Source organism: Bos mutus, chromosome 10, assembly GCF_027580195.1.
Source record: "Bos mutus isolate GX-2022 chromosome 10, NWIPB_WYAK_1.1, whole genome shotgun sequence".
Lineage (NCBI taxonomy): Eukaryota > Metazoa > Chordata > Mammalia > Artiodactyla > Bovidae > Bos > Bos mutus.
Window position 1 is genome coordinate 95755951 of NC_091626.1, and position 12223 is coordinate 95768173.

Consider the following 12223-nt stretch of genomic DNA (forward strand, 5'->3'; position numbering starts at 1 on the left):
GTTTATCAATTTTATTTATCCTTTCAAAGAACCAGCTTTTGGCTTTGTTGATTTTTGTTATAGTCTCTTTTGTTTCTTTTGCATTTATTTCTGCTCTAATTTTTAAGATTTCTTTCCTTCTACTAACCCTGGGGTTCTTCATTTCTTCCTTTGGCCACCATCACCCTAATACCAAAACCTGACAGAGATCCCACAAAAAAAGAAAACTACAGGCCAATATCACTGATGAATATAGATGCAAAAATCCTAAACAAAATTCTAGCAATCAGAATCCAACAACACATTAAAAAGATCATACACCATGACCAAGTGGGCTTTATCCCAGGGATGCAAGGATTCTTCAATATCCGCAAATCAATCAATGTAATACACCACATTAACAAATTGAAAAACAAAAACCATATGATTATCTCAATAGATGCAGAGAAAGCCTTTGACAAAATTCAACACCCATTTATGATAAAAACTCTCCAGAAAGCAGGAATAGAAGGAACATACCTCAACATAATAAAAGCTATATATGACAAACCCACAGCAAACATTATCCTCAATGGTGAAAAATTGAAAGCATTTCCTCTAAAGTCAGGAACAAGACAAGGGTGCCCACTTTCACCATTACTATTCAACATAGTTTTGGAAGTTTTGGCCACAGCAATCAGAGCAGAAAAAGAAATAAAAGGAATCCAAATTGGAAAAGAAGAAGTAAAACTCTCACTATTTGCAGATGACATGATCCTCTACATAGAAAACCCTAAAGAGTCCACCAGAAAATTACTAGAACTAATCAATGATTATAGTAAAGTTGCAGGATATAAAATCAACACACAGAAATCCCTTGCATTCCTATACACTAATAATGAGAAAACAGAAAGAGAAATTAAGGAAACAATTCCATTCACCATTGCAACGAAAAGAATAAAATACTTAGGAATATATCTACCTAAAGAAACTAAAGACCTATATATAGAAAACTATAAAACACTGGTGAAAGAAATCAAAGAGGACACTAATAGATGGAGAAATATACCATGTTCATGGATTGGAAGAATCAATATAGTGAAAATGAGTATACTACCAAAAGCAATTTATAGATTCAATGCAATCCCTATCAAGCTACCAACAGTATTCTTCACAGAGCTAGAACAAATAATTTCACAATTTGTATGGAAATACAAAAAACCTCGAATAGCCAAAGCGATCTTGAGAAAGAAAAATGGAACTAGAAGAATCAACCTACCTGACTTCAGGCTCTACTACAAAGCCACAGTTATCAAGACAGTATGGTACTGGCACAAAGACAGAAATATAGATCAATGGAACAAAATAGAAAGCCCAGAGATAAATCCACGCACATATGGACACCTTATCTTTGACAAAGGAGGAAAGAATATACAATGGATTAAAGACAATCTCTTTAACAAGTGGTGCTGGGAAATCTGGTTAACCACTTGTAAAAGAATGAAACTAGAACACTTTCTAACACCATATACAAAAATAAACTCAAAATGGGTTAAAGATCTCAACGTAAGACCAGAAACTATAAAACTCCTAGAGGAGAACATAGGCAAAACACTCTCTGACATACATCACAGCAGGATCCTCTATGACCCACCTCCCAGAATATTGGAAATAAAAGCAAAAATAAACAAATGGGACCTAATTAAACTTAAAAGCTTCTGCACATCAAAGGAAACTATTAGCAAGGTGAAAAGACAGCCTTCAGAATGGGAGAAAATAATAGCAAATGAAGCAACTGACAAACAACTAATCTCAAAAATATACAAGCAACTCCTACAGCTCAACTCCAGAAAAATAAATGACCCAATCAAAAAATGGGCCAAAGATCTAAATAGACATTTCTCCAAAGAAGACATACAGATGGCTAACAAACACATGAAAAGATGCTCAACATCACTCATTATCAGAGAAATGCAAATCAAAACCACTATGAGATACCATTTCACACCAGTCAGAATGGCTGCGATCCAAAAGTCTACAAATAATAAATGCTGGAGAGGGTGTGGAGAAAAGGGAACCCTCTTACACTGTTGGTGGGAATGCAAACTAGTACAGCCACTATGGAGAACAGTGTGGAGATTCCTTAAAAAACTGGAAATAGAACTGCCTTATGATCCAGCAATTCCACTGCTGGGCATACACACTGAGGAAACCAGAAGGGAAAGAGACACATGTACCCCAATGTTCATCACAGCACTGTTTATAATAGCCAGGACATGGAACAACCTAGGTGTCCATCAGCAGATGAATGGATAAGAAAGCTGTGGTACATATACACAACGGAGTATTACTCAGCCATTAAAAAGAATACATTTGAATCAGTTCTAATGAGGTGGATGAAACTGGAGCCTATTATACAGAGTGAAGTAAGCCAGAAGGAAAAACACCAATACAGTATACTAACGCATATATATGGAATTTAGAAAGATGGTAACGATAACCCTGTATACGAGACAGCAAAAGAGACACTGATGTATAGAACAGGCTTATGGACTCTGTGGGAGAGGGAGAGGGTGGGAAGATTTGGGAGAATGGCATTGAAACATGTGAAATGTCATGTATGAAACGAGATGCCAGTCCAGGTTCAATGCACGATGCTGGATGCTTGGGGCTGGTGCACTGGGACGACCCAGAGGGATGGTATGGGGAGGGAGGAGGGAGGAGGGTTCAGGATGGGGAACACATGAGAAATAAAGGAATAGAGAAAAAAAAATAAAACAAGAAGCAGATTCATGCTGACGTATGGCAAAGGCCAACACCATATCGTGAAGCAATTATCCTCCAATAAAAAATAAATACTTTTTTTAAAAAGAAAAGAATCCTGTGCAAACTAAAATAAATAAATTTTTTAAAAATCAGCAAATGATCCTCTTGCTCCCATAAAAGATGGCAAACAGGAAAAAATAAAAAGGAGCTCTGCCCAGGAAAGAGGGATTCTCCCTCTGCTCCGCCACTCATCTTTGTCATCTCAAGCCAGTCATCCACCCTTCTAAGCTTCTGTTTTCTTGTCTATAAAAAGAGAAAAGCAGAATACTGGCACTGGTCATTTCCTTACAGCCTTAACATTCAAGATTCTGTGCAGTAACAAATGACTTAACAACTACCACCATTTTAACAGCACACAAGTATCGCAGCCAGAGGGTTAGCAGACTCTGTGGCTGACCATAGCCAAACTTAGACGCTAATGTGGGGTTCTTTTTACAGTTAGTTTTGGAATACATGCAAAAACCGAAAAGGAAGTTGGATTCGAATCCCATGTCCATCCAGCAATCATTTTCCCAGGGCTAAAGAAAAAAAAAAAGAAAAGTAAGTTTAAGTAATATAGCGATGGTTTTCAAAACTCATTATCAAGGAAAGTAGATCAATGTACTTCTGTATATTTATTTTTAACTGAATAGGACATGCCCAATTACTTGTGATTATGAAAAACAATTCAAAGCAAATTTCACCCAGCAGCTATAGTTTTTTTAACCAGAAAAAAATGATTTGCCTGACCTATTCTCAGTAGCCAAATTTAATCTTACTAATGAACAGTGACCAAATTGTTGGAATTAATAATGGATAGAAAAAGTAGCTTGTAATGCTTTATTGACCTCTTTTAACACAGAAAGGTCTAAATGTTTAGTCTGCCAAAGCAAGTTTTGATATTATTCCCCTCTTCTTTTTATCTATAAGCTGCAAGCTGTCTGCGATGCAACTATTTATTTTTGTTGAATTGAATTCCTACTACCCACCACCACAGTACCTGGCACCTAGAACACGCTCGACATATGTTTATTGATTTAATAACAGGATGAATGGATAAAAGATGAGTTAATTTCTAATGAATTTCAAATCCTACAGGATTTGGGCACCTTGTTGAAGAGATAAAATTGTAATTAAGTCTTTATTTGCTTTTACTATTTCTTCCTAACTTACAGAACTTAGTATTGCATATGAGTTCACCAAAGCTTGTTTACTCTAATCAAAAATTTGTTGAGCACTTACTATAAGGAAATGTGACGCACTACGGGGACCATGAGGGCAGTTAGATATGGGTGCTTTCTTCTGAAGACGTACTAGCAGGAATAAAAGGATACAAATGCCTGCTCTACGAAGCAGTCTTTCTTTGAATATTAAGGGAGATCAGCTGACATGGAGTGGGTGGGCACAGAAGGAGTGCTGACATCTGGAGGTTGGGGAGCTCAGGAAAGGCTTCAGAGGAGAGGTGGCTTCCATCCTGGATCTTAAAAGAGTCACTGGATGTGGACCTTCAGAGAATATCAATAACTGATACTAACTCGACACCACGCGGTCTGCAAATGAGCACACTCACTAGATACCTTCATCGGATCCTCACAGCCTCCCAGTGGGATGGGTGACAGTGACAGGTTAGTCCCTCAGTCGTGTCCGACTCTTTGCAACCCCACAGACTGCAGCCCACCAGGCTCCTCTGTCCATGCAATTCTCCTGGCAAGAATACTGGAGGGGGTGCCATTCCCTTCTCCAGGGGATCTTCCTGACCCAGGGATCAGGTCCCGTGAACTGTAAGCAGATTCTTTACCGTCTGAGCCCTTAGAGACCATCAAATGACTTAAAAGACATAAGTTTAAGAGACGTGTTTGTTCAGTCAGAAAGTGATTGAATGAATGAATCTCATCTTCCTGAAAGTTCTAGAATAGATGGCACAAATTGTACTTGTGGAAACTTTGGATTTTAACCAAGTGTTCTGAATCCCAAGTAACAGATCTTTCAACTACATTGCATTGCCCTTTTGGGGAGGATCTTGAGGTAGAAATATCCACAAATTACATAGTACGCCAGTGAGAAAACAAATGATTTACTGAGGTTTCAGTGCAGCAGCAGTGAAAGTATGGTTTCTTACAATATAGCTCCCCTGGAGGGGCTGACAACAATAATAATAGCTAACATTTATTGAGTGCTTTTTATGTGGAATGCATTATGCAAAATCTTACATGCATACTCTTATTTGCTCTCATTTAATACTCACAACACCATGTGGTAGGTGCCATTATAAACCTATTGGTACAAATGAGAAACACGACGCTCAGAATAATTAATCACTTAGGCAGAGTCACACATTTGATAAATCACTGCACCATTATTATTATTAACGGCCCTTTGGAAATGCAACCAAACCTTTAATTAAGAAGACAAACAATTCACTTCTACTTCGTAATAAATTCTACCTGTGAAGAAATGTTCCCTGGTATCTGAGCCGTTAGTCAGACTGCTGGGTCTAAATGTTCATCCACAAATTAGTTGCATCTTCATCAAATTTGTTCTGCCAGATATACAAAATATCTAAGTATGTTGTCAGTCTTATTAGGGGATTTCAGTTACCAATGCAACTGACAAATAAATCTGCAGATATACAAACTTCTAATGATTCACTGGAAAACGAAGTCCACTTTTTCTTTTTTATGCAATAGCTCCTTGGGGCTAGCTTACCTCTCCTTTGTATTGAGTCTGACATGCACACTTTCAAATTAGGTCGCTGGCACAAAGTCTCCAAATTTTCCCCCTCTTTGCCTTTCAAAGCTTCACCCCTTAATAAAACCAAAGACACCAATCACTTTGGTTTTGGTTTTGTTTCAAAAGATCCTTTATTTTTGTCATTTGCCATTTGAGCCTTTTAACAAAGCCAGGCTTTACCGCTTTCATCTGATTTGGGTCAGAATCAGCCCTGCAGAAGTCATTCATTTTTAAGCTGAAGGAAAATTAACTTAGAAGCAAAGAGTACTGGAGTGTCACTAACCAGAAATGAGACCCGAGAGCAGCCCCCCACCTTCACCTTTCTACCTCAGTTTCCTTGTCTGTAAAGTAAGGGAGAAGGCAATGGCACCCCACTCCAGTACTCTTGCCTGGAAAATCCCATGGATGGAGGAGCCTGGTAGGCTGCAGTCCATGGGGTTGCAAAGAGTTGGACTCGACTGAGCGACTTTCCTTTCACTTTTCACTTTCATGCATTGGAGAAGGAAATGGCAACCCACTCCAGTGTTCTTGCCTGGAGAATCCCAGGGACGGAGGAGCCTGGTGGTCTGCTGTCTACGGGGTCGCACAGAGTCTGATATGACTGATGGGACTTAGCAGCAGCAGCAGCAAAGTAATGGAAAGGGAGGAACTGCTCTCCACTGTTCTTTACAATGTGAGATTCTATCCTTGTAATGCACACAAAGCTTTATGCCTCTGTTCATGTATTCACTCTTTCTTTCTACCAATACTTATTTGTAGATGCATATTTCTACCAATACTCACTGTGCTTGCAATGTCGCAAAAAGTAGAGGTAAATTCTTTAAACACATTATCTTTTCACAAATACAACGGGGTTTCAAGAGCATTTTTAGGAAAAATCTCACACTATTGAGAATAAAGCACATTTTTATATTTCTTCTTTAGCTCTTTTATTGGGAAATGTTTTAAAATGGGCTGAGGAATGATATTCAAATGGAAAACCCAAGGCCTTTAAAATCCTTTTTACAGATGCTCAAACTAGAGTCTCACATATTCTTCCATTTCTCATCTTACAGTCTAAGGAAAAACAAAAACAAACAAATAAAAAACTTGACTTCCAAAGTACATCTTTAATAATAACAGTGCACACTTAAAGTTTAAGAACTATAGAATATTTTTAAAGTTGATGTAGACTATATCTCAGAGGCCACTTTATACCATATTCAAGAAACTACCATGCTGTTATTTTTGTCTTCAGAGCAAGCTGCTACTTTAGCAATTAGCAGTCCATAAAAATGTGGGCAATTGGCTTCCTCTAGACTAATTAGCAAGTTTGCTATGTTGCTGTCCCAGCTGGTCATGCTATGTCTTTTAACTTAGCTCAGGCCTAGTTGGTTTTGCCAGTTCTAGAACCTTTTAAAGTTTGTCGTAATAACAGATATCTCAATTGGCTTAAACTCTTCAGCAAAACAATGTTATCTGAACTGGGTCAGGATTCTCAGCTCCTATCTCCTGTTCTCAACAAAAGCTCAGGCAACTCCCTACTCTGTGCAAACCTCCTCCAACTGTGTTCACCCTGTCCCTCTACCCCAATGCTCAAGTCTCTGTTTTCTGAAGTCTATCCCACAGTGTGGTTGGCAGATTCTCACTCTTGACCTCTGCAGCCAGGTGGACCAACCATCAAGCGTGTAGCTTCTCCAGAAGTTGACTCTTCTTGCTTTATTCCCTTGCAATGTTTCACTCATCAGAGCCTTCTGGCATTTCTCCTCCAGCATGCCCAGCCTCTTGATTCAGAACCCTAGACTTGACCCAGGATTTGTGTCAGAACACGTTCCCTGACAGCAAATGGATAACTGGAGATTTAAGCGTGGATGTGAGCAATGGCACAGAGCAAACAGGAAAAACAAAAACAAGGATGTTGTCCAGGGTCAAGGCAGGCAAACTGCTAAGTGAACAGATCAGACTCAAAAGTAGATGTGATCTGGTGAGGGGAGGTCGAATTGCAGTGTTGGAGAAGACTCTGCAGTGTCCCTTGCACTTCAAGGAGATCAAACCAGTCAATCCTGAAGGAAATCAACCCTGAATTCACTGAAAAGACTGATGCTGAAGCTCCAATACTCTAGATACCAGATGCAAAGAGTTGACTCACTGGCAAAGACCCTGATGCTGGGAAAGACTGAGGGCAAGAGGAGAAGGGGGTGACAGAAGATGAGATGGTTGGATGGCATCACCGACTCAATGGACATGAGTTTGACCAATGTCCAGAAGATAGTGAGGGACAGGCAAGCCTGGCGTGCTGCAGTCCATGGGGTCTCGACGAGTAGGGCACAACTTAGCAGCTGAACAATGAACAGCAGCAAAGATGGAAAGTTATGGTAGATCATCAGTAAAGGTTAGTGGGAAGTAATTTAGTGGTGGGAGGAGGGGGAGGAAGGAAGTAGTGGTAAATGGAAGACATTTAGTGCCTGAGGCACATGATGATAAAGATAATAATTATAATAAATAATAATAATAAAAATGACAGTCAAGCGGCTCAAAGGAAGAAGCCAAGAGTAAATAAAGAGACATTTACTATATAGAACCCTGGAAAGACATCAGGGTTGTCTGAATTGGAGGCATCAATTTCTAAAAGCGGGGGTGAGGGGCAGGGCTAAAAACAGGAGAAGTAGTTGAAAGTTGTATGAGGATTAAATGGATCCATAGATATCCTCTCCACTGTGGCAAGGAAATCCAGACACCCAGAAAAAGTGAATGAGGAGAGCTTTGGATCTGGGGACCCAGGTTCAGGCCCTTCCAGGTGTGTGAAGTCAGAATAAAAACAGGAGTTGGTGGTGTTTAGTCGCTCAGTCATGCCTGACTCTGCAAAAATAAAAGGGCTACATGTAAATCTACCCACTGACCTGAGACCAGTCCACATACCCTGAGCCCTCTCCTCCTCAGTTCTCAAGGTACTGCCACCCACCTACATACAGAAAACATTCATATACAGAGAAACTGACTTAGACTCAAGAAACCGAATTACTGGAGAAGCTAAAGGGCTTGAGAGAAAAGATACAGAGATAAGAGTTATCTTTAAGGGGCAGCTCTTTGACAAAGAGGCTAGCCCCTCAGCTATTTATACTCTAGTGAACTTTACCAACTGATCTAAAAAAAACAGACTGCCCATAATTACAGCTTCTAATTGGCTTGTTAGAATTTTATTATTAGGGGAGAATAAATAGCCACCATTCACCCGACATTGGAAGATAGCCTCTAACAGAAACATGAAACCCAGAGATGAAGATAGAGAGTGGGGAAAAAAGAATTCAAAAAGACAGTGCAGGGAATAGAAAAACAATTTTTAAAGCTTCATCCTTAATAATGTTCACAGATAACTTACATCTACTAAAAACCACAAACTGAATGCTATTAAAAGGAAAAATAATGAACCACGAAGCTCTTAGAAAATAAAAAACATAAATATTTATGTATATTTGCTAGCAGAGATCTACTAAACAGAAGGATTGGAAGATAAAGTCAAGGATATTTAGAAAAAAATGCTAGTTGTCTAAAATGAGCATTCGTGTATAAAATGTAAATAAGCCAAAACAAAAAAATAATGCATGTAATTCAGAAATATGGATGTAAAACCAGAAGGAAAAAACTCAAAGTATTAGATGCAATATCTTTTGATTGATGTGTGGAAGAATTAGGTCAATAGTTTTCTCTCACTATTTTCATTATAAGCTTTACAGGAACACTTTTTATATATTTATGTGATAATCTGTTAAAACATGAAAATTTAGCTTAAAAAAAGACAGTAGAAATTTAGTGGAGCCCAGCAATATGCAACCTGGGTGAGACAGTCAACAGATTGCAGGCAAATGGAAGTAGCTATTGTAGAGGCTGGTGACACCATGATGTAACAAGAAATATATATTTGATCTTTGTGCCAAATTGCTGGTACAGGGCTTCTGAAACTCTTATAATTTCCTGAGTAATGGGGTAAGAGGAGCAGCTTTCGTTATTCCTAACAAACCTTTTCAACTATGCTTGAGTTTACGCTAATGAAGTGACTCGGAGGATGGGGGCTGGCTGCCACGTGGAGCCCTATATGATCAGAGAGTTGGAACTTTCAGCCCCACTCCCATACCTCTAGGGAGGGGACTAGGGTGGACACTGAATTAACTGACGGCCAGTGAATTAATCAATCATGCCTAAGTACAGAACCTCCATAAAAACCCTAAACAGTGGGGTTTAAAGAGCTTCCGGGTGGTGAACTCACCAAGGTGTTGAGAGGGTGGTACACTTGGAGAGAGAGTGGAATTTCTACACCCCTCCCCTATATTTTGCCCTATGTCTCTCTTCATCTGTATCCTTTATTACACCCTTCCTAATTAACCAATAAGTATAAATATAATAACCTGGTTCTGTGAGCCATCATAGCAAATTACCAATCTGAGGAGAGGACCGTTGAACTCCTGATTTACGTAGCGCCGGATGGTCAGAAGTGCAGATGACAACTTGGGACCTGTAGCTAGCATCTGAAGTAGGGGGCACTCGTGTGTGGTGGGGCCCTTAGCCTGCAGGGTCTGCATTAACTCCAGGAAGTTGTTTCAGAAGTGAGTGATATTGTTGTTGTTTAGTCACTATGTTGTGTCCGACTCTTTTGCAACTCCGTGGACTGAAGCCCGCCAGGCTCCTCTGTCCATGGGATTTCCCAGGCAAGAATACTGGAGTGGACGGCCACTTCCTTCTCCAGGGGATCTTCCTGACCCAGGGATTGAACCTATGAGTCCTGAATTGACAGGCAGAGTCTTTACCACTAAGTCACCTGAGAAGCCCCAAGTTAAACTGTAGGACACCCAGTTGAGGTCCACCAAGATCTAAAAAATTGCTTAGTGTGGGGAGAAAAACCAACATATCTGGTGACAGAAGTACTGTAGAGTAGAGGAAATGCTTTTCTTTTTCAGACCTAACAATGGAAAAGTTAGTAGAGGAGTATATCATAGGATTAAGATCAGTGGAGGAGTGTATCAGATTAAGTAGAACTGAATGTCCATGAAACCAAGCCGATATTTCTAACAAAGAAGAAGACTGGACTTCCAATTACCAAAATTCTTCAGTTCTATTTGGGTAAATCTTATAGACTTAGATGCTTCTATAATATTCAAAGGGCATAAATCAATCCACACAAATTTTATTGTTTTACTGAATTCAATGATAGTGCAAATTTTAAAACCAACTCGTCACACCTCAGGCAAAAATTCAAATCTCTGAACTAAAGGCTTATGTTAAGCAAAGGAGATTTCCATGGGGCATAAGAAAGACAAATATAATATTTTGAAGACAAAACATAAAAAGGAAAGCTGTGGATTTTACATCATGTGATTATTTAAGAAAAGATAACATGTGGTCTGCTATATTAATTTTTCCCATCTAAAGGTTGACAAAAGATGAATGAGGTATTTTCAGCAATATTAACTTATGGATCACAAGGGATGTGCAGAGTTTATTTAGAGGATGTAGAGAGAAAAACAAAAGATACTTTCACTTGTCTGTATCTTCCTTCCTTATTTAATTGCATTATACACACAGACAGGCTAGATTTAAAACAGTCTGAGCTGTCAGATAATAGATCTAAATTAGAATTCAGAGCTGCAAGTTGGGTCACTGTCCTTTCAAACTGCTGCCAACCTCCTGGATTCAGATAACTTTAGAAAACATAATTCTGTCTAGGTCACCAGCTATTTAAAAATAAAACATTCCTCCCTAAAGGAGGAAAGCCAAGTCATTGCAAACTGGTATTTATACAGCAGAGTTCTACTGGTGAGCCATTCTAGATCCTTTCTGGAACAAGAAGAGTGAACGAGAAGGCAAAGATGAGAAGAAACACAAGAGTTTGAGCTTCACTGTCTACACCAAAAATAGTTACTGCCTCGGTGTCATTCAGGAATACACAAGACCAACTCCATTTTGGTCACCCAGGGGTTCTAGTTAGAGGCATTGGCTTTGACTATTTCCTCACTCACAGCCATCAAATCCTGTCGAGTCTTAATCCTTCCCCGCTTTCCATCTGCCTGCTGGGTATTTCCTATCGTCCAAGTTCACAGCCATCTTCCTCATCTAATTCTGCCAAGTCTTTCTTAATCCTAGTACTAAAGTATCCTCTTTCTTAACCCCATGCAGATTCACCACGTGATAAAGTATACAGTTCTTAAAGGCCACATAAGGCATTCTCTGACATAGTCTTTACCTTTCCGTCTAGTTACACATTCCTCCACTTACCCTCATAAATCTACCTTTCAAGTCATTCTAAACTAACTACCCGTGAGATGGGCCCTAAGATAAGCTCCTCCCACTGAGTTCCGGAAGAACCTGAACTTACTTCTAGACACAGAATATGCCAAGGATTATCATTCTTATGATTGTTGTTGTTGTTATTCTTTAGTCATAGTCTGATTCTTTTGTGACCCCACGGACTGTAGCCCACCAGGCTCGTATGTCCATAGGATTTTCCAGGCAAGAATACTAGACTGGGCTGCCATTTTCCTCCCGAGGGGATCTTCTCAACCCAGGGATCAAATCTGCATCCCCTGCTCGGCAGGTGGATTCTTTACCACTGAGTCACCTGGGAATCTGGTTCCTATGATTGTATTAAGGTATATGGCAAAGGCAAAAGAATTTTGCAGATATAATTAAAATCCCTCATTAAAGACTGAGTTAATAAAGAAAGAATATCATGTATAAGCCCAACCCCTAGCCAGGCTAC

At 39.4% G+C, this 12223-nt stretch overlaps 1 protein-coding gene across 1 annotated transcript in view; it reads right to left on the reverse strand.

Annotated features, from left to right (window-relative positions):
* NRXN3 (neurexin 3) overlaps positions 1–12223 on the reverse strand; it is a 1738078-nt gene that overhangs the window by 1039847 nt on the left and 686008 nt on the right.